Here is a 24,822-nt window from a genome sequence, read left to right as displayed (position 1 = left end):
AGGCGGTGGGATTTTCATTCTGGATAGAACACACTACACAAAAATCTGTGAAGACCTCCTCACAGACACTAATACATACAAGAAAAGTAAGATTAACCCTACCACCTTTTTCACCTGGGAATTAAAAATTCTTTTAGATAAAAACAAACAGGAGTGATTAATGAAAAAGAGTTTGATTTCCTATTTAGAAAGATACCTAGAATTCCAGTTTCCTACATATTACCAAAAATTCCCAAATCCTTAACAGACCCAACGGGAAGACCAATAGTATCAGGTATAGAATCAATAACAGCCAACCTTTCCCAGTATGTTGATAGATACCTACAAAAGTACGAAGTAACATTAGAATCCTATCTTAAAGACTCCACAGAGGTTATACGATTACTAGAAAATATAACATGGGCTGATGACATGTTGCTAATAAGCTGCAACGTAACATCATTATACACGATAATCAAACACACACAGGGAATAGAAGCAGTGAACTATTTTCTAAGCAAAGACCCCACTATCAAGAGTGAACAGAGAAACTTTATTCTCGAAAGTATAGATTTTATACTAAGTCATAACTATTTCCTTTTCGAAGATTATTTTTACACACAAACATGTGGGACCGCTATGGGAACTAGGTTTGCACCCAGCTATGCAAATCTCTTTATGGTATTATGGTAAAAACTATTTTTAACCACACAAGAGCTGGGTGCAAACCTAGTCCTATATAAAAGATACATAGACGATCTACTAATTATTTGGAGAGGGCACCAGAATCTTTTGAATGAACATTTGAAAATATGAACAAGAACAACTATAACCGTAGATTTACAAAGGAAATAATTAATAGCAGACTCAATTTTCTAGATTTGGAAATCTATATTGAAGAGGGTGTAATAAAAACAAAGACCTATTTTAAACCAGTAGGCAGCAATCATTTTATACACTCAACTAGCTGCCTTCACAAAAATTGGAAAAACAACATCCCCAAGGGACAATTAATGAGGGTTATGAAAAATTGCAATAAAAGTGATGACTACTCCATTCAGTCACAAAACCTAAAATCCAAATTTATAGAGAGAGGGTATGATGACGAATTTGTGGAGGATATAAGACAAGAAGTCGGTAAGATGGATAGAAAATCCTTATTAATTAAAAAAACAAAAGAAAAAGATAGTATAAAAAATATTCGGCTAGATTAAGAGTTTTTGTTGGTAAGGCTGTGCGGTGCTAATGAGCCTTTTTTTCTTACCGCTCACTTAAGCCAACCCTGGTATTACGAGTTTTCTCCAAGCTGGCGTTAGCCTCAGAAAAGTGAGCGTTGAGCAAAATTTAGCTCCACATCTCACTGTAATACCAGCATTGCTTACGGTAGCGGTAAGCTGGCAAAATGTGCTTGTGCACGATTTCCCCATAGGAAACAATGGGGCTGAGCTGGCTGAAAAAAACCTTACATCTGCAAAAAAGCAGCGTTCAGCTCCTAAAGCAGCCCCATTGTTTACTTTGGGGAAATTAATTTTATGTCTGCACCTAACACCCTAACATGAACCCCGAGTCTAAACACCCCTAATCTTACACTTATTAACCCCTAATCTGCCGCCTCCGCTATCGCTGACACCTACATTATATTATTAACCCCTAATCTGCCGCTCCAGACACCGCCACCACCTACATTATACTTATGAACCCCTAATCTACTGCCCCCAACATCGCCGACACCTACATTATAGTTATTAACCCCTAATCTGCCCCCCCAATGTCGCCGCAACTATATTAAATTTATTAACCCCTAATCTGCCGTCGCTAACGTCGCCGCCACTATAATAAATTTATTAACTCCTAAACCTAAGTCTAACCCTAACACCCCCCTAACTTAAATATAATTTAAATACATCTCAATAAATTTACTACAATTAAATAAATTATTCCTATTTAAAACTAAATACTTACCTATAAAATAAACCCTAAGCTAGCTACAATATAACTAATAGTTACATTGTAGCTATTTTAGGATTTATATTTATTTTACAGGCAACTTTGTATTTATTTTAACTAGGTACAATAGTTATTAAATAGTTATTAACTATTTAATAACTTCCTAGTTAAAATAAATACAAAAGTACCTGTAAAATAAACCCTAACCTAAGTTACAATTACACCTAACACTACACTATAATTAAACTAATTACCTAAACTACCTACAATTAATTACAATTAAATTAAATAAACTAAATTATGAAAAAAAACAACAACACTAAATTACAGAAAATAAAAAAAGAATTACAATTTTTTTAAACTAATTACACCTAATCGAATCCCCCTAATAAAATAAAAAAGCCCCCCAAAATAATAAAATTCCCTACCCTATACTAAATTACAAATAGCCCTTAAAAGGGGCTTTTGCGGGGCATTGCCCCAAAGTATTAAGCTCTTTCACCTGTAAAAAAAATGCAATACCCCCCCTACATTAAAACCCACCACCCACACACCCAACCCTACTCTAAAACCCACCCAATCCCCCCTTAAAAAAACCTAACACTACCCCCTTGAAGATCACCCTACCATGAGCCATCTTCACCCAGCCGGGTACAAGTGGTCCTCCAGAGGGTCCGAAGTGTTCATCCTATCCGGCCAGAAGAGGACCTCCAGACCGGCAGAATTAATTATTCAGGTTTCTTGGGATTACCTGTTTTTAATGTGGAGTTTGATCTATCTATTTCCAGCGCATAGACTTTTCTCTTCCTTCTGCAACTAGTTGTACACATTAAGCTATAATTACTTTAGTTCCTATAAACAATACACACTCCCTTTAACTGTGTTTGCATAATCCAGTGTTTGGTAACATTATTGCCTGCTTTATACCTGTCCCTAATTGTCTTCAGCAAATAGATTATGGGCCAGATTACGAGTGGAGTGCTAACAGTTACATGCGAGTGATATAAATATAAATATATATATATATGTGTGTACACAAGAGTTATAGAGATGGCGCTGTGTGAGTAAGGAGATACTGTAAACGCCTGAATAAGGCTATTTGTATAAAATAGGAGGTGATACAGGGTAACAGGTTAACACAATATATGCCCACACTATACTGTACAATGACAAATAGGCTTAAAAAATAAAGATAGATATATTAAAATATATTAAAACATATTAAAACACATGTTCACGGTGTGCATGACAACTAAATAAAAAGGAAATATTAGACATCAAAAGTTCCTTTGTATGTCAAGATAAATCACAGATGCAGAGTATGTTTCTATCCTCTTCTGTTCTTGTATAAATCCCCCTAGGGGTATGCACTTACATTAGATACCCTCAATCATATGAGGTAAGGATGATTCGATAACGCTGGACAAGAAAAATAGTGTCCTCTTGGATACACAACCACTGGCAGATGAAACTTTCTTTGCTTTGGGATACTCGTGCCCTTCTTGGTGTCCTGGTAGATATAGGTACCTATTTGTCATTGTACAGTATAGTGTGGGCATATATTGTGTTAACCTGTTACCCTGTATCACCTCCTATTTTATACAAATAGCCTTATTCAGGCGTTTACAGTATCTCCTTACTCACACAGCGCCATCTCTATAACTCTTGTGTACACATATTTTTTGGGGGGCACTGGGAACTCCTTCGACCTTTTAGAAACAGGCTGTCTGTGTGATTTTAGGAGCTATTTACACTTATATAGGGGTACTTTAGATATCTGTTAGTACCAGTCTCTAAATCCTAGGAGCGCTGTGGGGTTAGCTAGAGGATTTTTCCAATAGCGTTCTGTCTTTTACACCACTATATATATATATATATATATATATATATATATATATATTGTGACGGATACCGGCAACCCTGACTGGGTAACTCCGCCAAAGGGTCCTGCTTTCTCCCTGGAACCTGCAGCTGTATAGCTGGTAAATGATTATAGCTAGAGCCCATCCAAATAACCAGACAAGACCAGTATTCAGGTGAAACAAGAACTGACTATTTTGAAACACACTCTGCTTATATACACACAGAAATGGTCTTATCTGACTCCCAGATCTCCCACCATTCCCCCCCTCCATACAGTCCAGCGCCTCCATAGGAGCCACAGTCCCATAGAGTCCCCACAGTACTTAGGTTGCGGTTTCGGGTTGATCCCGGGGTAGCAGCGGCACTTCCATGGTGTCATTGGAATGCTCTTGGCCCCCAGATGCTACAGTCCAAAAAGCATGATCTGTTACTGGGGACTGGAGTTACAGCCTGGTAACGATATGGAGGTGGGGGTGGCAAAAACCCTGGTTCCCAAGGGAGCTCCCTTCCGTCGATCAACCCCACCTCTGGTCCTCCCTAGGGGCTACTAATCCCCAAGAGAGCTGAGCTCTGGGGCAGGGGCCCACTGGAGCATCCTGGGGTTAAGATTAGTGGGTATCCGGTGCGGCCGGCAGTTCCAGGAGCCCGGCCAGCCAAGAAGGGTTTATGTGGTCAGGGATCAGCTTGCGGCTGGCCGGCAGTTCCATGAACCCCTCCAGTCAAGAGGGGTTTTCCCAATCATGGATCAGGTCTTTGTGAGGAGGTGCAAACAACGAAACAATAGACATCAAGAGTCTGAGAGATTTTGTGAGCTATGAAAGGGCCAAAACTGGTATGATAAGTGGAGAGGTAGTAGGTGGATGGGGGTAGACTTGGCAGTATGTATCCGTGACAGTACTCCCCCTTTCTAGTCCGGCAGACCTGGCTAGACCCCAAGGAGTCGGCTTGGGGCTGTCCGGTGGTGGCCCTTCAATTGTAGGTTGCTGGGAGAGGTCATCCCATCCCTCCCACCCACAAGTCACAGTCACAGAGGGGTTGCCGGACTCTCCCATGAAAGGCATCTGCCACTGGAGGGAAGGCAGGGTAGCTGGGGCTGCTGCAGCCCAAGGTTGGGGACTGGCCCTGCAGCCCTGGGGTTCACAGGTGTGGACTGTAGTCTCACTCCCCACCACTGGAAACCTCTCCTGGACAGAGAAATGTCAGTGATTAGCACCCACTTGCCCAGTTGCCAGCTCCACTGCTAGCTTAAGACAAGGGACCACCTCAGCCTTCTCCAGGACCACAGGGACAAACTCCAGCCCTACAGTATCCACCGCTCCTCCAGTATAATCCAGTGGTGGTGGTGGAGGGCAGTGATCTCCTTCTCAGGGCTTAGCTCTGGCCCTTCTGCTGTGGGGAAGTCAGGGGCACCCTTTGTCACCTCCCCAGCCACCGGAACCCTAATTCTGCACCAGCGTCCTCCACCTCCCAGAGTCTCTGGAAACTCAAGGGAAGTGGGGCAACCCAGATTCCAGTACAAAAGCCCTCCACATGTTCCCAGGGCACCCGCCTCCCAAAAGACAGAATCCTTTCAAGTTCCAGGGTCCATAGTCAGTGGGGAGGAGGCTTGCCTGCATTTCTCTCCAAAAGTAACAGAGGCTTCTGTTACATCTCCCCCCACTGGTATGGCTCTGAGTTAGCCGGATGGTCCAGCCCCAAACTCTCTTCCACTTTGGTGGTTGGCCACAGCCACCAGGGGTTGGGGACGCTGACCTGTTTTTCCCTGGATCCCGCCAAGCCGCTGGGGAGAGAGACCGACTGTCTACTCTCTTGGAAAGGGGTTCTGTCGTGGGGGAGAGAGGTCAGCTACCTCCTATACCTGGAAACTGTTCAGCCGCTGGGGAGGGAGGCTACCTCTGCTCCCTGGGAATCGCTCTGCCGCTGGGGAGAGAGACCGGATGTTTCCTCCCCCTGGAATGGATTCTGCTGCTGAGGAGAGAGACTGGTTGTCTCCTCTCCCGGGAAGGGGTTCTGTCACTGGGGAGGGAAATCGGCTACATCTGCTCCCTGTGGATGGCTCTGCTGTTGGGAAGAGAGACCAGCTGTCTCCTCTTCCAGGAAGGGGTCCTGTTGCTGGGGAGGGAGGTCAGCTACCTCCGCTCCTTGTGGATTGCTCTGCCACTGGGGAGAGAGACTGGCTGTCTCCTCTCCTTGGAACTTGCTCTGCCGCTGGGGAGAGAGACTGGCTGTTTACTCTCCCGGGAAGGGGTTCGGTTGCTGAGGAGGGAGGTGGGCTACCTCCATTCCCTGGGGATGGCTTTGCCACTTGGTAGAGAGACCAGCTGTCTCCTCTCCCGGGAAGGAGTTCAGTTGCTTGGGAGGGAGGTCGGCTACCTCCACTCCCTGGGAATGGCACTGCCGCTGGGGAGAGAGACCGGCTGTCTCCTCTCCCAGAAAGGGGTTCTGTTGATGGAGAGGGAAATTGGCTACCTCCGTTCCCTGGGGATGGCTCTGCCACTGGGGAGAGAGACTGGCTGTCTTCTCTCCTGGGAAGGGGTTCTGTTGCTGGGGAGGGAGTTTGGCTACCTCCACTCTTTGGGAATGGCTCTGCCACTGGGGAAAGAGACCGACTGTCTCCTCTCCCTGGAACTGGCTCTGCCACTGGGGAGGTAGACCGGCTGTCTCCTCTCTGGGTAAGGGGCTCTGTCACTGGGGAGGGAGGTTGGCTACCTCCGCTCCCTGGGGATGGCTCTGCGAGTGGGGAGAGAGAATGGGTGTCTCCTCTCCCTGGAACTTGCTCTGCCGCTGGGGAGAGAGACTGGCTGTCTCCTCTCCTGGGAAGGGGTTCAGTTGCTGGGGAGGGCGGTAGGCTACCTCCGCTTCCTGGGGATGGCTCTGCGACTTGGGAGAGAGACCAGTTGTCTCCTCTCCCGGGAAGGGGTTCAGTTGCTGGGGAGGGAAATCGGCTACATCTGCTCCCTGTGGATGGCTCTGCTGCTGGGAAGAGAGACCAGCTGTCTCATCTTCCAGGAAGGGGTCCTGTTGCTGGGGAGGGAGGTCAGCTACCTCCGCTCCTTGTGGATTGCTCTGCCACTGGGGAGAGAGACTGGCTGTCTCCTCTCCTTGGAACTTGCTCTGCCGCTGGGGAGAGAGACTGGCTGTTTACTCTGCCGGGAAGGGGTTCGGTTGCTGAGGAGGGAGGTGGGCTACCTCCATTCCCTGGGGATGGCTTTGCCACTTGGTAGAGAGACCAGCTGTCTCCTCTCCCGGGAAGGAGTTCAGTTGCTTGGGAGGGAGGTCGGCTACCTCCACTCCCTGGGAATGGCACTGCCGCTGGGGAGAGAGACCGGCTGTCTCCTCTCCCAGAAAGGGGTTCTGTCGATGGAGAGGGAAATTCGGCTACCTCCGTTCCCTGGGGATGGCTCTGCCACTGGGGAGAGAGACTGGCTGTCTTCTCTCCTGGGAAGGGGTTCTGTTGCTGGGGAGGGAGTTTGGCTACCTCCACTCTTTGGGAATGGCTCTGCCACTGGGGAAAGAGATCGACTGTCTCCTCTCCCTGGAACTGGCTCTGCCACTGGGGAGGTAGACCGGCTGTCTCCTCTCTGGGTAAGGGGCTCTGTCACTGGGGAGGGAGGTTGGCTACCTCCGCTCCCTGGGGATGGCTCTGCGAGTGGGGAGAGAGAATGGGTGTCTCCTCTCCCTGGAACTTGCTCTGCCGCTGGGGAGAGAGACTGGCTGTCTCCTCTCCTGGGAAGGGGTTCAGTTGCTGGGGAGGGCGGTAGGCTACCTCCGCTTCCTGGGGATGGCTCTGCGACTTGGGAGAGAGACCAGTTGTCTCCTCTCCCGGGAAGGGGTTCAGTTGCTGGGGAGGGAGGTCAGCTACCTCCACTCCCTGGGGATGACTCTGACGCTAGGGAGAGAGACCGGCTGTCTCCTCTCCCTGGAACTGGCTCTGCCACTGGGGAGGGAGACCGGCTGTCTCATCTCCCAGGAAGGGGTTTGGTTGCTGGGGAGGGAGGTCGGCTACCTCCGCTCCCTGGGGATAGCTCTGCCCTGTTGCCATCTCTTGTGCTGGAGGTCTGTCCCTCCTCAGATGAAAAGTAAATTAAATCCAAAATCTCGGGGGAGAGAGGATGACTACCTCCTCTCCTGGGACTCCAGAGATGTCACAGGTATAGGGCAGAAGTCAGCGGCTCTCTGCTCTGTTGCCAGCGCTTCTGCTGGGGTGGCTCCCTTGTCCAAGACCATAAGCTTGGGGCCAGGCTGCTGATCCTTGTCTAGCAGCTCCTGGTAGCTTATTCCTGGTTGCCACTCCTCTGAGGAAAATTCCCACAAATCCCTGATTGCTGCACCATAGCTCCCTGCAGAATCTGTGGCATGCTGCTGAATGAGATCTAGCAGCCTCTTTCTGCCTTTTCCATCTCCCATTCCTGGAGACCTATAGATACCAGCCAGAATATCCCTGAGAGATTCAGCAGTTTCTCTTGGGAAATGCTAATTTCCTCTGGTCTCAGTTTTGTTAAGCTCCCAAAGTCTAGGTCCTCTGTCATTTTTTCAAATAGTAATCCAGGGGCGCCAAAGCCCTCTGTGGGGGTGCCATCCTCCAGCCATGACCACACTTGCATAGTGTGCCATTTGAGGGCCCTGTAGCTGTCTTCCAGCCACATCTCTGCCTGGACCAGTCTATCTAGGGTAGATAGCCATTCCTCCCTAGTCTGCTCTCCCAGGAAAGGCAATCATAAATTTAGCTGGAACCAGTACCTTTCATCAGCAGTGGGGTGGACCTTACCATAACAGTCCTGTTCCTGTTGAAAAACCTCCCTCCATAGTTGCTGGCGGATAATGTTCCTCCAGCTAAGCTTGTCCTGTTCAGAACCAGGACCTTATAGCTAGGCCAGCACCTGTTGTACTCTCCATAGGAACTCGACTTCCATAGTTGCATGCTACTGTGGCGCTTCTCCTCTGTCAGCAGGAACCATGTGGAAGAAGCAGATCCCACCACTGCCACCAATGTGACAGATACCGGCTACCCTGACTGGGTAACTCCACCAAAGGGTTCTGCTTCCTCCCTGGAGCCTTCAGATGTATAGCTGGAAAGTGATTATAGCCAGAGCCCACCCAAATCACCACACAAGTCCAGTATTCAGGTGAAACAAGAACTGACTTTATTGGGAAACACACTCTGCTTATATACACACAGAAAGGGTCTAATCTGACTCCCAGATCTTCCACCATTCCCGCTCCTCCAGACAGTCCAGCGCCTCCATTAGAGCCACAGTCCCATAGAGTCCCCACAGTACTTAGGTTGCGGTTTTGGAGCGGCACTTTCAGGGTGTCATTGGAAAGTTCTCGGTCCACAGAACTGCTACAGTCCAAAAAGCGGCATGATCCGTTACTGGGGAGTTATAGCCTGGTAAATATATATGGAGGTGGGGGTGTCCAAAACCCCCAGTTCCTAAGGGAGCTCCCTTCCGGCACCCACCCCACCTTTGGTACTCCCTAGGGACTACCAATCCCCAAGAGAGTGGAGCTCTGGGGCAAAGGGCCGCTGTTAAGAACATTGGAATGTGAAATATTCATATTTTTATGTCTGGTTAGTGCACTTGAGAATATGCGATTGGGTTTGCGCACAAGTAAGGTGTAAGGGAAAGCCTAAGTAAAAACATGACAGAGCCCATTACGTTAAAGACATTTAGGGAAATTGGAAAGCCCACAATTTTGAGAGTTTAATAACAGGAAAAAGGAACAAAATAAATAATGAAAGCATATTGCAAAGATTTGTATTACACATAATTAAACCTTGTTTAACCTCAAACTGTTTTATGTCCCTTTAAGTGATACACTTTGGGGCCAAATTATCAAAGTCTGGTGGATATGATACGTATCATGTCCGCCAGACATCACTGAATGCGGACAGCATACGCGGTCGGCATTCAGCATTTCACAAACAATTCTAGTGAACTACTTTTGCAATGCCGCCCTCTGCAGATTTGCGGCCAATCGGCTGCTAGCAGGGGTGTCAATCAACCCGATCGTATGCTAACGGGTTGATTGCTGTACACTGCTCAGAGGTGGCAGATCCAGTTAAGGAGCAGCGGTCTTAAGACTCCTGGTAACTCCTGTTTCCGACGAGCCTGAAGACTTGCGTGGAAACAGGGCATGTTGGCCCCATTCGGGCATAGTAAATTGGCCCCTATAACCAGAGATTATTGCTCTGGTTAAAAGTAAATCCATGACTTGAGCCCAAAATGTTTTTAATGCTATGACCATTTTGTTTCATGGTACTATTTACTGTTTTTTCAGCAGAATACAATTTGAGATGGCTTTGGCAGGAAAGATTATGAGTGGAGCGCTATCATTTGTGAGCAAGAGATATTGGGTATTCCTGGCCATTTGCACGCAAGTTAAAATCCACTTGTATTACAAGTATAAAGTAAATGTGAACGTTTGAGCACAATCGTGATTTACTCTAGAATGATTACCGCGATTTCATTGCTCATTTCAAAAAAGTGTCACAAAAGACATCAAAAATACATTTAAAAGAAGAGTTACATGTATAATACCACTATCTAACCTAATTCCAAAAAAGTTAGGATAGTATGGAAAATGCAAAAAAACAAAGAGACATTTGAAAATTTAATTCACCCTGTACTATTTTGAAAACACATTATTAAGACATTATTTGATCTTTTACTTTGTGAGAAAAAAGTTGGGACAGTCGACTGTTTACCACTGTGTAACATCACCTTTTCTATTAATAACACTTTTGGGCACTGAAGAAACCAGTTGGTTAAGTTTAGCATGCAGAGTATTCCCCCATTCATCCATTATGCATGTTTATAACTACCTGTACAGGGCCTTCGTTGTCTTATTTTACGCTTCATAATGTGCCACACATTCTCAATCGGAGAGAGGTCAGGACTGCAGGCAGACCATGCTAGCACCCGCACTCTCTGTTTATGCAACCATGCGCTTGTAATCCGGGCAGAATAGGTTTTGGCATTGTCCTACTGGAAAATCCAGGGACGTTCCTGGAAAAGACGACGTATCGATGGCAGTATATGTTGCTCCAAAATGTATACATATCTTTCTGCATTAATGGTACCCTCACAGATGTGCAAGTTACCCATGCCATGGGTACTGACACACCCCAATACCATTACAAGTGCTGGCTTTTGGACCTGAGGCTGATAACAGCTTAAACGGTCCTTTTCCTCTTTGGCCCGGAGAACATGATGGCTATTTTTTTTCCAAAAACGATTTGAAATGTTGACTCGTCAAACCACAAAACATGATTCCACTGTGCTACTGTACATCTCAGATGAGACCGAGCCCAGAGAAGTCATTGGCACTTCTGGACAGTTCTGATGTAGGGCTTCTGCTTTGCATAGTAAAGCGTTACCTTGTATCTGTGGCAAATTATGTTGCCTGACAAAGATTCACCAAAGTATTCCTGAGCCTATATCAGGATATCCATTACAGACTTATGACGTTTTTTGAGACAATAACGTCTGAGGGTCCGGGATCGGAGCATTCAGTTGTGATTTTCAGCCTCTCCCTTTACGTACAGAGATTTGACCAGATTCCTTGAATCTTTTATTTATATTGTGCACTATAGAAGGTGAAATTCCCTAAAACCCTTCCGATTTGTGTTTTGGGAATCTTGTTGCCCATTTGCATGTGCACAATAAATAACCAGCCATTGCAAGTGGCTGGTTATCGCTGCCGCATGCTTGTGGTAGCAATTAGCGCTTATAAAATCAGATCTCTGGTTAATTGTATAAATGTCCACAAAATGCCCCCACAATGAAGTGTAATATATTTTGTTAAAAAATAAATATACAGTGGGACCTCGGTTAACGAACGACTCGGTAAACGAAAATTCGGTTTACGAATGAATTTTTTTTTAAAAAAATGATTCGGTTTACGAATTTTTTTCGCAATACAAAACAAGTGTCCCGGTTTATAGCTCCGCCCCCTGCATACTGAAGTGTGGGTAGCACGTGAGTGTTTGCAGGTTTTGTAGCCTTTTGGAGCCTTTTGCAGCAGGTTTTGGAGCCTTTTTGGTGCATCTCAAGAAGTGGAAAGGTAGGGAGCTGAGCTTGGTTGTTTGCATGCCTTTTACTGTGTGTTCTGCATTCTGGGGATGATTTCCATGCCAGCTCATGTGCTGTGCATGCCTGTTACAGCTCATGTGCTGTGCATGCCTGTTACAGCTCATGTGATGTGCATGCCTGTTACAGTACTGTACAGTACTGTGTGTTTTGCAATGTGGGGTTGTTTTCCATGCCAGCTCATGTGCTGTGCATGCCTGTTACAGCTCATGTGCTGTGCATGCCTGTTACAGCTCATGTGCTGTGCATGCCTGTTACAGCTCATGTGCTGTGCATGCCTGTTACAGCTCATGTGCTGTGCATGCCTGTTATAGCTCATGTGCTGTGCATGCCTGTTACAGCTCATCTGTTGTGCATGCCTGTTACAGCTCATCTACTGTGCATGGCTGTTACAGCTCATCTGCTGTGCATGGCTGTTACAGCTCATCTGCTGTGCATGCCTTTTAGTGTGGTTTCCATGCCAGCTCATGTGCTTTTCCAGGCTTTTTACTGTGTGTTTTTCATTGTGGGGTTGTTTTCCATGCCAGCTCATGTGGGTGTAAAGCATTTTTAATTTTCTTTGCATACTGTACTTAGGGACGGTGGTGTCATGGCACCCAAGAAAGCAGCGGAAGCTGGGAAGAGAAAGAAGGAGATGATTCTGCTTGAGGACAAGAAGGAAATCATCAGGAAGCATGAAGGAGGAATGCAATTGACCGACCTTGCCAAAGAGTATGGAAGGAGTGCATCCACAATCGGTACAATCCTAAAAATGAAAGAGAAGATTACTGGGAGAGATGCAGCCAAGGGAGTCACCAGGGTCTCCAAGCAACGGCCACCTGTTCTGGAAGAGGTTGAGAAGTTGCTCCTGCTCTGGATTGAACAGAAGCAGCGTGCAGGGGACTCAGTGACCAAGGCGATCATCTGCGAAAAAGCCAAGGCCTTGCATGCTGACCTCCTAAAACAACAGCCAGGAACGTCAGCAGATGCAGAAGGCTTCAAGGCCAGCAGGGGGTGGTTCGAAAGGTTCAAGAACAGATCTGGCATCCACAGTGTGGTCAAGCATGGAGAGGCTGCAAGTTCCGATGTTGCTGCAGCTGAAGATTTTGCTACGGAGTTCCTGGAGGTCATAGTTTCAGAGGGCTACCTTCCTCAGCAGGTCTTCAACTGCGACGAAACTGGACTCTTCTGGAAGAGGATGCCAAAGCGTACCTTCATCACAGAACAGGAGACCTCATTGCCTGGCCACAAGTCGATGAAGGACCGTCTTACCCTCCTGTTCTGCGCCAACGCCAGTGGGGACCTTAAGATCAAGCCCCTGCTTGTCTACCATTCAGAGAACCCACGGGCCTTCAAGAAACACAAGGTGAACAAGGAGCAGTTGAGCGTTTTGTGGCAGTCTAACCCAAAGGCTTGGGTCACACGCCTCTTGTTTGTGAAGTGGGTCAATTCGGTTTTTGGTCCTGCTGTGAAGAAGTACCTTGTGGACAATAACCTGCCACTCAAGGCCATGCTGCTCATGGACAATGCTCCTGCCCATCCTCCAGGCCTCGAGGAAGACTTGCTGGAGGACTTTAATTTCATCAAGGTCATGTTCCTTCCGCCTAACACCACCCCACTACTCCAGCCAATGGACTAGCAGGTCATCTCCAATTTTAAAAAAATCTACACAAGGGAGCTTTTCCGGCGATGCTTTGAGATGACAGATCGCTCAAGCCTCACCCTCCATGAATTTTGGAGAGAGCATTTTGACATTGTGAGCTGTCTGCAGATTATCACCATTGCCTGGGCCGGGGTCAGCCAGACAAACCTAAATTCTGCTTGGCGCAACCTTTGGCCAGACTGTGTTGTAAAACCTGCCTCCAGTGCTTCTGCACCTGCACCAGAGTCAACAGTGTTGGAGGAAATTGTTTCCTTGGGGAGGACCATGGGCCTGGAGGTGACTGAGGAGGATGTCTAGGAGCTGGTGGAGGAACACAACCGTGACCTAACCACCGAGGAGCTGGTGGAATTGCAGAAGGAGTCGATGGAGGAGCAGATCGCATTTGAGGAGGAGGAGGAAATGAGTGAGGAACAGCTCTCTTCCACGGAACTCAAGGAGGCATGCCAAATGTGGGTAAACCTACAGACTTTTGTACAGCAGCACCACCCAGATAAGGCTCTAGCCCACAGACTTGTGAGCAGTTTTGAGACAGACATCATGTCCCCTTTCCGAGGGATGCTTAAAAGGCGCCAGAGGCAGCAGACAATGGAAAGGTTCCTACAAAAACAGCCTAGACATGAAGAAGAACCTGCTTGTGTTAGTGCTGCCCAATTGCCCTCGTCCTCCTCATCTTCCAAACAGTGTTGAAATTGTTTTGCTATTTTCCATGTTTTCCCTGTTGACGTGTTATTTATGTACAGTTAAAGTGTACTGTACCATGTTACCAACAGTCTGCCATGTTTTAAAAGTTGATGTGTGATGTTTTAAAACATAAAGTTGGATGTTTGAAATGTTATTGCTTGATTAATCATGTCCCTGTACAGTATTTATGCCTTTAAAGTGCACTTTATAAAGAGTTTTGAACAGATAAAATACTTTATTTGACTTTTTTCTCACCTCCGGAATGCATTAATTGGTTTTCAATGCATTCCTATGGGAAACCGTGTTTCGGTTTACGAATTTTCCGCAATACAAAATGTCCCGGAGAACGCATTAAATTCGTAAACCGAGGTCCCACTGTAGTAGCATCTTTATTTTTTTAATAACAAAAAGCAGTTTTTGGTCTCTAAAGGAGGCTGGTGTGGGGTGTTAAAAAAAAAAAAAAACCAGCACTGAAAAGTGCCTTTACATTTCTGTCTATGGGAACTGTGTGTTCCCATTAAATATATATGTATATGCTTATCAGTGTTCCCTCTAAGGCCACTTAATTAGGGAACCACACCCTGCAGTTAGTAAACACTACACAAGGCAGACCCCAAGGTATGGTTCCCTTATTAACTGTTTCACTGCTGGGTTGCTCACAAAATGTGACCTTAGAGGGATCACCGATGCTTATATACATATATATTTATGTGTTAATATTGGTATATACACATACATATATAGGTATATAAGCATATACATATATATTTACACTTTGCTACCATCGCTTGCTACTTACACCATGCACTGCGCGAGTTCTCATGCCGTGTCTTATGACATGAGAACGAGACTCCCATTGGAGCCTATGGAAGCATGCTCTCATGAGTGCAATGCTTCCTAGCAATACGAATGCAAGGTTGTGTTTGTATTGTGCTCAACTTGTAATACCAGCGCACATTAGCGTGCACTAGTATTACTCAGTGGAGTGCTAATATCTCTTTATTGAAATTGATATTTAGTGCTCCACGAGTTATTTGGCCCTTAATGTTTAATGTCCCTTTAAACAAGTTGGTCTCACTGATTTGTCTCACCAGCTGTAGGCAGGTGAAGTTAGTTAAAATAAGTGTATTGTGAATTTTGAGCAAACAGAATAAAATATATACTAAAATATAGACAAAAGCAAGTTAAATTGTAGTGAAGCATTTCAGTTTAATTTGGAACTGATGCAAACAGAGCCTTTATATCAGTTCCAGGGGTTCTCCAGTTGCCTTGTTTCTCCCATGTGACATTTTGTATCCCAGAGAGCTTCATTGCTTTCTATAGAAGGCATCTCTTATCTCTCTGGGATTTCCAGGTTATTCCCCTTTTTTTCAAAAATTCAGTGAGATCTGCTCCTGTAAAGTCAGCACTATATTCTTATCTTGCCCATAGAAAGTAATGACGCTCTCTGGGAAACTGAAGCTGACAGTTTTTCAGTTTTAATTTAAATAAAATACATGCAAAGTGCAATTTAATTTATAAAAAATACATATATATATATATATATATATATATATATATATATACACACAAACTTACGAGCCTAATTTGTTAAAGTTGCACAGAAACTGTGAAGGCATAATCAGAATTTGGAATATCACAATCGCTGTATACAAAATAAAATACAAAAAAGAAAGTGGAAAGTTTAAATGTAAAAAAATGTAATCTGAAGTGTAAATTTATATATAAGAGATAGCACAATATTTTCAAATAAGACTGCACTCACTGGGTTTTAGCATAAAAACTTATTTTATTGTGGTAACGTTTCGGAGTCCACAGACTCCTTCCTCAGACCAGAACGAGATAGCAGATAAGAGATAGCACAATGTGTAATTGCAGCAGAACTGTCATGTCATGCATTACTATATTGCTCTGGGCTTGTCTCTCCTTCACATACAAAAATGCAGGGAACGTCCCTTGAAGAAGTAAAGCAAAAACTGCATTTTTAATATTTCACTAGGGATCGTGCAATTCTTTTGGATCATTTTAGCATTTTTTGGGGTTTCATATCCCTTTAAAGGGATAGTAAACAACTTTTTATAAATTTTTTTAGCTATATGCAATAAAAAATACTTGTATTATTTATTTGGTCCCCTTTTCTTAGAGTTGTAAATGCATACTGTGGTCTTCTTAAGGCTAGCCCTGCTGCATATATTTCCCTAGTTAGAGTTACCATATTACAATGACAAAACAATGCACTTTATACTAATATAATGACTGTGGCTAGCCTTGTCTTCTGCAGAAGCAAGTATGTGTTGGATCCCCCAAAAAAGGCAAATGGGTTGGTGGAATCTGGCTATTGAGAAACAATTGCAGCAAACAATGTGTTAATTTGTTTTAAAAGTTTAGATTTGGTTGATTACAAGGTTTCTACCTTTTTCTTTTAAGTGCAATCCTGAAAGGCGTGGGATCACTAATATAGAGGACGTAGCCTAAAAAGAGATTACATTAAAAGACTTGGAGAATGTTCTCAGCATTTATCATCCAGGCAAAATAAAATAATGAGTATTGCAAAGATTTTTTTTTAATTATGCATAAATAAGCATGTTATAGGGAATTACATTTTTTTAGTTTAATGTCCCTTAAAATGTTAGTTTCTCACTATTTCACCAATGGCATTTTACAACAAAGCAACTTCTTTCACATAAACCGCAATATATTTATTGCTAATATTACTTGACCCTCATTCACCTATCCTATGCTTTTTTAAATCTTGCCCAATTAGTAAAAAATGTTTTAGTTATCATTGTGTTGGGCTGAATATTTCCTTTATTAGGTGTTTATGCTTAGGTTCTTATTTATTAACGTAAAATTGTAATGGAAACCGTTTAGGGATGTGGATAAACACTAAACTTCATTATAGACTATGCAAGTTTTTCCTTGCCCACTCAATACCGATTTGAATTATTAAACAAAATACATCTTTTTTCATTCTTTTTTTCTCTCCAGGTTTCATGTTTTAAAAGTCAAATGTTTAAATGGCTGGAAAAAAAAAACCACGAGAAAATAACTTTGTTATGGAATCGTTTTTCTTGATTGAATCTATAACTACGTTTTGCCCAAAGGCTTTTAAACATAGTGCTCGCTAGAAAAATGCAAATCACTGGAGAGAAGTGAAAAGAATTATAGTTGTAAAATACCTTCTGTCAGTCATAACATGGCTAACTTCTAAAATACTGTATAATTTAAGCCGTTGTGGCTGAAAGAGTTACAAATGACAATTCCGACTGGAGGCCATACCTTTTCTAAAATATTATCAAGCAGAGGAAAACAGCATGTACAAGCACACATTAGTAGGCAACAATAAAAAGAATTTGAAGGGATAAAGGCATGTAGGAGCACTAACGGTAATAATAATTGTCATATAACTGTCTCAAATTAGTGTATTTGTATTTCTCTCTCAATTTATATATCTCTCTTACTGATAAAGTTTCTGAGTTCAATCACAAAATGAGAAGCACAATTTTATTATTCATGATTCTCTGTAATTATGGAAATGCTGAAATATTAAGTGAGACCTTTACTTTCTATTATAACATTCATTTAGTATGCTAGCAACAAACAGTGAGGGTGGTCAGTATTTTATGTTTGATTGCAATTTACTTATTTCAAATTAAAATATTCCATCTGCATCAGTGACTTCTAGGTATCAAGAACACGCTGTTTTAAAAGGCATATTTTAAAGATGCATTTAACATAACAACATTTTATTGTGCAAATGAAGGTGCAGAAATTAGTAAACAGATTAAAAATATATTTTGCATGGGAAACACAGATATGCTAAGGTTGCTTAAACTGAGTTTGAAACCAACATATGTCAGTGCCTTTTTAATACCTAGAGATCATTTGCTCACTGGCTAATAAGGAAGACCCTGGCTGCTTTATTAGGTAACTTCACCTAATTCCCTCACCACCATGAAAACTAAACAAGTTTAGGAATACTGGTATTGCAAAAAAACAAACAAAAAAACCCAGAAAAAACAATCAAACAGATGCATAAGAGAACGATGGGATCGATTTCAATAGTTCTCATAGTATTTATCTGATGTTTTACCCTGAATTGATTACAATGCAAACAATAACACCATTTGTGAACTGTAAAATCTACCTATACAATGCATGAACAACATCAAGTTCAGCAATCACACATCCATCCAGCCACAGGTTATTGAATAAATACTGTATTGACCACAAAATGGGCAAATTGATTGTTAACACTTATGGGCCAAGGTCTAGTGCATGCTCAGACCAAAAACACAATATGGAGCAGCCCATGCCACCAATGGTAATGGCATATGCTGAGTTCTTCAGCATGTTAAGTATGAGATAGAAAATAAGGCGATACATATATATATAGATTTACTATTATATGGAAGTGCAAGGAGGTCCAAAGAACCATTCTGCAAAAGAAAGAAGAGAAAAATAGCACAACTTAGCCAGCAACTGTTTACTACTATAAAAATCAATAATCACAATTTAAAGAGTGCCATATAGGACCAGACTTTCCTGGGATCTTCGTTTTACAAGTGCATTTGCATCGGATATCCATGGGTGCACTGCTCTAACCCCCCCACAAAGCGGCTACTTACCACATATGGATTGAGGTAACTTAAAGTAAGTGTATAGAGATATTTTAGAGCAAGACTATGGGGACAATTTATTAATGTGCAAGCGGACATGAGTTGATGTAGCGTATCATGTCCACTGCACATCGATAAATGCCGACAGCATTCACTGTCGGCATTTACCTTTGCACCAGCAGTTCTTGTGAACTGCTGGTGCAATGCCGCCCCATGCAGATTGGCCGCTAGCAGGGTGTGCAATCAACCCGATCGGGTTGATTTCTGTCCGCTGCCTCAGAGCAGGCAGACAGGTTATGGAGCAGCGTTCTTTAAAAGGCTCAGCGGAAACATGGGGCATCAAGCTCCGTATGGAGCTTGATAAATTGACCCCTACATCTTTTGGGGTTTCTTGCCCGACTTATACCTCCTTCACCTATTGTGATTTCTAGGACTGGTTCTTCATTTGCAGCGCTGAATTATGAACTTTTGCTGAATATATATAGCTATACCTATATACAACCCCAATTCCGAAAAAGTTGGGACAGTATAGAAAATGCAAAAAATAAAAAAAATAGTAATTTGAAAATTAAGTTCACCCTGTACTATACTGAAAACTCATTATTAACACATTATTTGCTGTTTTACTTTGTGAATTTAATGTATTTTTTTGAAGATATACACTCATTTCAAATGTGATGACTACAACATGTTCCAAAAAAGTTGGGACAGGGGCAATTTAGGACTAATAGAGTTGTGACAAGTTGAAATAAGAAGGTGATTTGAAACTGGCAAGGCAATCATGTAATCATAGTATATTAGGAACCTCCAAAAAAGGCCTAGTCCTTCAAGAGCAAGGATGGGTCAAGGCTCACCAATCAGCCAACAGATGCGTCAGCGAATAATCTAACACTTTGAGAATAACATTTCCTAAAGAAAAATCAGTAGGATTTTGGACATTTCACCTTCTACAGTGCACAATATATTTAAAAGATTCAAGGAATCTGGTTAAATCTCGGTGCGTAAATGTCAAAGACGAAAACCACTTCTGAATGCGAGTGATCTCCGATCCCTTAGACGTCACTGTCTCAAAAACATGAGTCTGTTATGGATACCCTAAAAGGGGCTCAGGAATTCTTTGATAAACCTTTAGGCTTTATTATGCAAAGCAGAAGCCACACATCAACACTGTCCAGAAGAACGTCCGACTTTTCTAGGCTCAGTCTCATCTGAGATGGACAGTAACACAGTGGAATCATGTTTTGTGTTCCGACAAGTCAACATTTGAAATAGTTTTTGGAAAAAACAGCAGTTGTGTTTTTCGGGCCAAAGAGGAAAAGGACCATCCAAAGCTGTTATCAGCATCAGGTCTAAAAGCCAGTGTCTGTCATGGTATGGGAGGGTATCAGTAACCATGGCATTGGTAACTTGTACATCTGTGAGGGCACCATTAATGCAGAAAGATATGTATAAATTTTGGAGCAACATGTGCTGCCATCCAGATGTTGTCTTTTCCAGGGACGTCCGTGCATTTTCCAGGACGACAATGCCAAACCACATTCTGCCCGGATTACAAATGCATGGTTGGGTATGCAGAGAGTGCGGGTGCTAGCATGGCCTTAGTGCAGTTCTGACCTGTCTTGGATTGAGAATGTGTGGCGCATTATGAAGAGCAAATTGAAGACATGCATAATGGATGAATGAAGGAAAATTCTGCATGCTAAATGTAACTAAATAGTGTCTTCAGTGCCCAAACACTTAAGTGTTATTAAAAGAAAAGGTGATGTTACACAGTGCTAAACAGTCAACTGCCCTAACTGTTTTGGAGTGTGTTGCAGTCATCAGATTTGAAATGAGTGTATATTTAAAAAAAAATATATTAACCCCTTAATGACCAATGTACCAGGTACGTCTTGCAAAAACTGTCAGTTAGTGACAATGGACATAATTCATTTCTAACAAACACTTATCAAGGAAGGAGATTTGAGAGTGGCATATATAGGATAAGATAATAGTGATTGCATTATCGTATAACTACCCTCAGTGACAATGATTGCTTCTAGTGATGCATCGATATTGAGGCATCCTGCAATATACTTTTTTAATCATCCAATGGAGAGAGAGACACTCTGTGGCCCTCTCTGCATCAGTCATCGATAGTGCCGATCGTTGGTGGGTGGGAACTGCTGCTGGGAGGCGCCCCTTCGATGGTTACTTCCTGTCCCTTTGTTCCCTAAGTGCGCGTGCATTTGCGGTAGCGTGCAGAGGAGGTGGGTGGGGGTGTGCGCGTGTGCGCGTGCCACATTTGCCCGATAAATAAAAAAGTTTTGTGAAGGATGTAGGGGGGAGGGAGAATTTAATGCTGGGCAATGGATCTGGGATTGGGAGGGAGATAGGGTATTGAGGGGGGGCAGCTACACTACAGAAAAGTTTTAATTAGAAATAAAAAAAATAACAAATGCATTTTTTTGGGGACAAACTGGGTACTGGCAGACAGCTGCCAGTACCCAAGATGGCAGCAAATAGGTAGAGGGGGGAGGGTTAGAGAGCTGTTTGGAGGGGATCCAGCATTGCAGAATCAATATATATATATATATTTTTTTTATTTTAGTACTGGCTGACTTTCTGCTAGTACTTAAGATGGTGGTGACATTTGTGAGGTGGGGAGGGAAGAGAGCTTTTTGAAGGGGGTCAGGGAGGGATCAGTGGGTGGGATGTGTCAGGCGAGAGGCTGATCTCTAAACTAAAGCTAAAATTAACACTACATGCTCCCTAATCAACCCCTTAACTGCTGGACATAAACAAGTGTGGCGCGCAGCAGAATTTAGCGGCCTTCTAATTACCAAAAAGCAACACCAAAGTCATATATGTCTGCTTTTTCTGAACAAAGGCGATCCCAGAGAAGCATTTACAACCATTTGTGCCATAATTGCACAAACTGTTTGTAAATAATTTCAGTGAGAAAGCTAAAGTTTGTGAAACATTTTTTTTTTTTTTTTGATCGCATTTGGCGGTGAAATGGTGGCATGAAATACACCAAAATGGGCCTAGATCAATACTTTGGGTTATCTACTACACTACACTAAAGCTAAAATTAACCCTACAAGCTCCCTGTTTAACCCCTTCACTGCTGGGCATAATACACGTGTGGTGCGCAGCGGCATTTAGCGGCCATCTAATTATCAAAAAGCAATGCCAAAGCCATATATGTCTGCTATTTCTGAACAAAGGGGATCCCAGAGAAGCATTTACAACCATTGTTACCAAAATTGCACAAGCTGTTTGTAAATAATTTCAGTGAGAAACCTAAAGCTTGTGAAAAAGTTAGTAAAAAAGTTAACGATTTTTTTTTATTTGATCGTATTTGGCGGTGAAACGGTGGCATGAAATATGCCAACATTGGCCTAGATCAATACTTTGGGTTGTCTACTAAAAAAAATATCACATGTGAAGGATTATTCAGGAATTCCTAACAGATATCAGTGTTACAATGAAACTATGGCTAATTTTGAAAAAAAAAATGGTTTTGAAATAGCAAAGTGCTACTTGTACTTATTGCCCTATAACTTGCAAAAAAGCAAAGAACATGTAAACATTGGGTATTTCTAAACTCAGGACAAAATTTAGAAACTATTTAGCATATGAGTTTTTTGTTGGTTGTAGATGTGTAACAGATTTTGGGGGTCAAACTTAGAAAAAGTGTGTTTTTTTCCATTTTTCAATCATATTTTATAATTTTTTTATAGTAAATTATATGATATGATGAAAATAATGGTATCTTTAGAAAGTCCATTTAATGACAAGAAATGTGTGGGTACAGTAAATGAGTAAGAGGAAAATTCTATATATAAATGAAAAAACAATATGGTTGCACTCTCACTAAAAGGTCAAGAAAAATGTATCGCTTTGAAGGCGGTAGCAATTGTCCAAATTCTGAAAGTAAAGAACACCTAGAATGTAAGCTATATCAACTAGATTACGGGTTTTGCGTTAGGAAAAAAGCAGCATTATGAAGCATAACGATGCTTTGTCACTTATAACGCTGTTTCTACAAGTCTTGTAGATATAGGTGTACCGCACACCTTTTTGGCCGTCATGCAACGTCAGTACCGCACTTTTAAAAATGTCCTTTTTCAATGGGACTTCCATAGCGCCAGTATTACGAGTTTTCCCCTATTCTGCCCCCTCCCGACATTGTTGCCACTATAATAAACCTATTAACCTCTAAACCGCCGCCCTCCTGCATCGCAAACACTATTTAAAGATTATTAACCCCTAATCTGCCGTCTACCCACACCGCAAGCTATAATAAACCTATTAACCACTAAACCACAAGCCCCCCATAACGAAATATACTTAAATAAATTATTAACCCCTAAACCTCTGACCTTCCACATCACTAACTCTACATAAATATATTAACCCCTAAACCTAACCCTAACCCTAACACCCCCTAACTTAAATGTAATTAAAATTAATCTAAATAAATCTTACAATTATTACCTAAATAATTCCTATTTAAAACTAAATACATACTTACCTGTAAAATAAAACCTAAGCTAGCTACAATAAACCCTTAAAAAAACCTAACACTAACCCCCGACGATCCACTTACAGTTTTCAAAGTCCAGACATCCATCCTCATCCAGCCGGCAAAGTCATCATCCAGGCATCTAAAAGTCTTCATCCGGGCGGCCTCTTCCATCTTCTATTAGTTATATTGTAGCTAGCTTAAGTTTTATTTTACAGGTATTTATTTAATTTTAAATAGGAATTATTTAGGTAATAATTGTAAGGTTTATTTAGCTTTATTTTAATTATATTTAAGTTAGGGGGTGTTAGGGTTAGGGTTAGATTTAGGCTTAGGGTTACGTTAGGGTTATGTTTAGGGTTATGTTTAGGGGTTAATATATTTATTTAGTGTTAGTGATGTTGGAGGCCAGAGGTTTAGGGGTTAATAACTTTAGTATAGTGGCGGCGACATTGGGGGCGGCAGATTAGGGATTAATATTTTTATTTAGGTGGCGGCGATGTTAAGGGCGGCAGATTAGGGGTTAATAACATTATGTAGGTTGCTGTGATGTCGGGGGCAGCAGATTAGGGGTGTTTAGACATGGTTTTTATGTTAGGGTGTTAGGTTTAAACATAACTTTTTCTTTCCCCATAGACATCAATGGGGCTGCATTACGGAGCTTTTGTTTCCACGATCGCAGGTGTTAGGCTTTTTTTTTTTTGCCGGCTCTCCCCATTGATGTCTATGGGGAAATCGTGCACGAGCACATCAAAGCAGCGCTTGTCTTTCGGTGCGGTATGGAGCTCAACACCACCATATCGTCCACACAAGCCTGCTTTTTGTAAACCTGTAATAGCAGCGCTATAGGGAGGTGAAATAACGCAGTTTTTGTGGCGGTCGTTAATTTCCCTATAGCGCTGAAAACTTGTAATCTAGCTGTATGTTTGTTCAACCATAATTTACCTCTTTCACATTACCCCATTGATTTTTCTGGTCCATGTCACCTTTGAGACATTATGGCTGCTATCTGTGTTAACTATATGGCAATTTTTTTTTTATAGTTGCTTTGGTTTTGCACTGCATTAGATTTGGTTATATGTACTGGTCAGCTAAATCTACTGCCCCCATATATTTGCTGTATTCAACAATGTACTTTTTTGGATTTGGACATTATTTCCCCTGACAGACACTGCATTGTGGACAACATGTACATGTATATTTTGTCAGTGTACCAAAGGGCCAACACTTTCTTCATGGCATAAAACTAATGGTTGTGCCTCCAGGTTTTTTTCTGTAGGTCATCTTCTGTGGGGAAACAGCAATTTTTTTGCACCATGCGACAGGCTAGGGTTTCAAAATAAAATACATTTTTAAACAAATCTATGCTGGTATAGTAGTTGTCCAGCCATAGATGGTAGCGTTTGTTAAGCTAGGATAGGAGGAGATCCTACCCAATCTTGCCATTTGTGCCAATAGATTTTTATTCCTAAGTGTGAACACATAGAT

This window comes from Bombina bombina, chromosome 4, assembly GCF_027579735.1.
Source record: "Bombina bombina isolate aBomBom1 chromosome 4, aBomBom1.pri, whole genome shotgun sequence".
Lineage (NCBI taxonomy): Eukaryota > Metazoa > Chordata > Amphibia > Anura > Bombinatoridae > Bombina > Bombina bombina.
This window is presented reverse-complemented; position numbering follows the sequence as displayed.